We start from the raw sequence: 1,539 nt of genomic DNA on the forward strand, positions 1-1,539 counted from the left end.
CACACACACACTGACACACACACACACTGCCAGCCTCTGCTCCGGAGCTCAAGTTGAGGTTCTCCTCCTCCTCCGCCTCCTCCTGCTACTCCAACCACCACCTCCACCACTCCTCCTATCACAACTCAAGACTGTTTGATTAGCTGTCCCCGTGCGCCCCGAGAGGGCGGGGTTAGGGAAGGCAGCATGACAGCAGAGGGGAAGCATCAGCTGCCCACATCAAAGTAACGGGAGGTGGTGTTACACGGGGTCAGTGTGGAAGGAATAAAGGAATAATGCACAAAAGGACGAATGTTAGTTTAAGAGTGGAAGGAGAAGAAATCATCACGATGTTAGTGCTGCATCATCAGAGAAGTAAAAAGAAATCTAAATACATTTCATTGCTATAAGTGAAATTCATCTTTAACTTTTGTTAAAACTTAAACTTAACTTTTGGTGTGTAGCTAATCTGTAAAACATCTGCCACATGTAACAATTAACGAATGCAACAAGTAAATATTTCACCATTGAACTACACAGGGCAGTGGTGGGAGCTGCAGGCAGCTAATCACAATAATGCACTGAAAATGGGCTTTTAGTGCTTTGGGAAATTGTCATTTCATTCTGGACCCGAGTGCTGATTGAAAGTGAAAATGCTGAAAAAAACTGAAAAAAAAGTTTTAATGATCTTAGAGAGAGAGAGAGAAAGACTTTGAATTGTGTCACATATTCAGTATCTACAAATGGCCTCCACTGATTTGCAAGATAAGAAATGCCCCAGCCATCAGCCATGGACTGGATCCACACAATTTAAAAGCACCTGACCATCACATGACACTCATGGGAACTGTAGTCATTGTCACAGAGGCTCCGTAACACTGAGCAAAAAGTCTTATTATGCTGATTCTCTTTGCTCTAAAGTAAATTATTGATATGTGGAGGTTGGGTTGGTGTGTGTAAGCTGCTGCCACACACACACACACACACACACACAGACAACCTCTGACTGTGAAAACCACTTAAGATGACATGATTGGATTGAACAGTTGAATGTAAGAGAGCTATTGGTGGGCGTAACCACCTGGCAGAACAGCAGGGGGCGAGTTCATGATTAAATGAGTATTCATTGAATCAATTTAGAATTCAATCTGACAAAGCTAGATATCCAACAGAACAGATCATTAATAACGTTGAGCTGCGACAGTTAAGAGGTTAAAAATGATGAAGAAGCCTTCGACCTGTAGTCGATCAGGAGGCAAAATATGAATGAAAATAACGATGTGAGAGCATACTATTAACCATTGGCTGGAACACAATGACAAACTAAAAAGCTTGGAAATCAATAACTAAGGACGTCTTTCAAGAAGATGAAATTTAGCAAGAAGGACTATTGTGATGCAAATTAGGTAGCAAATAAAGTAGAGCATTTTCTGCTTTCTACTTCAAAGATCTATTTCAACCAAATACATAAATAGGTCAGCGTTTCTCAAAATTGATTTGGTAAAGTTTTCCAGACATTTAGCCCCAGTATGTGTCAGGCTTCTAAAATCACCATCATGT

Source organism: Trachurus trachurus (assembly GCF_905171665.1).
Source record: "Trachurus trachurus genome assembly, chromosome: 23".
In the NCBI taxonomy this organism is placed as follows: domain Eukaryota; kingdom Metazoa; phylum Chordata; class Actinopteri; order Carangiformes; family Carangidae; genus Trachurus; species Trachurus trachurus.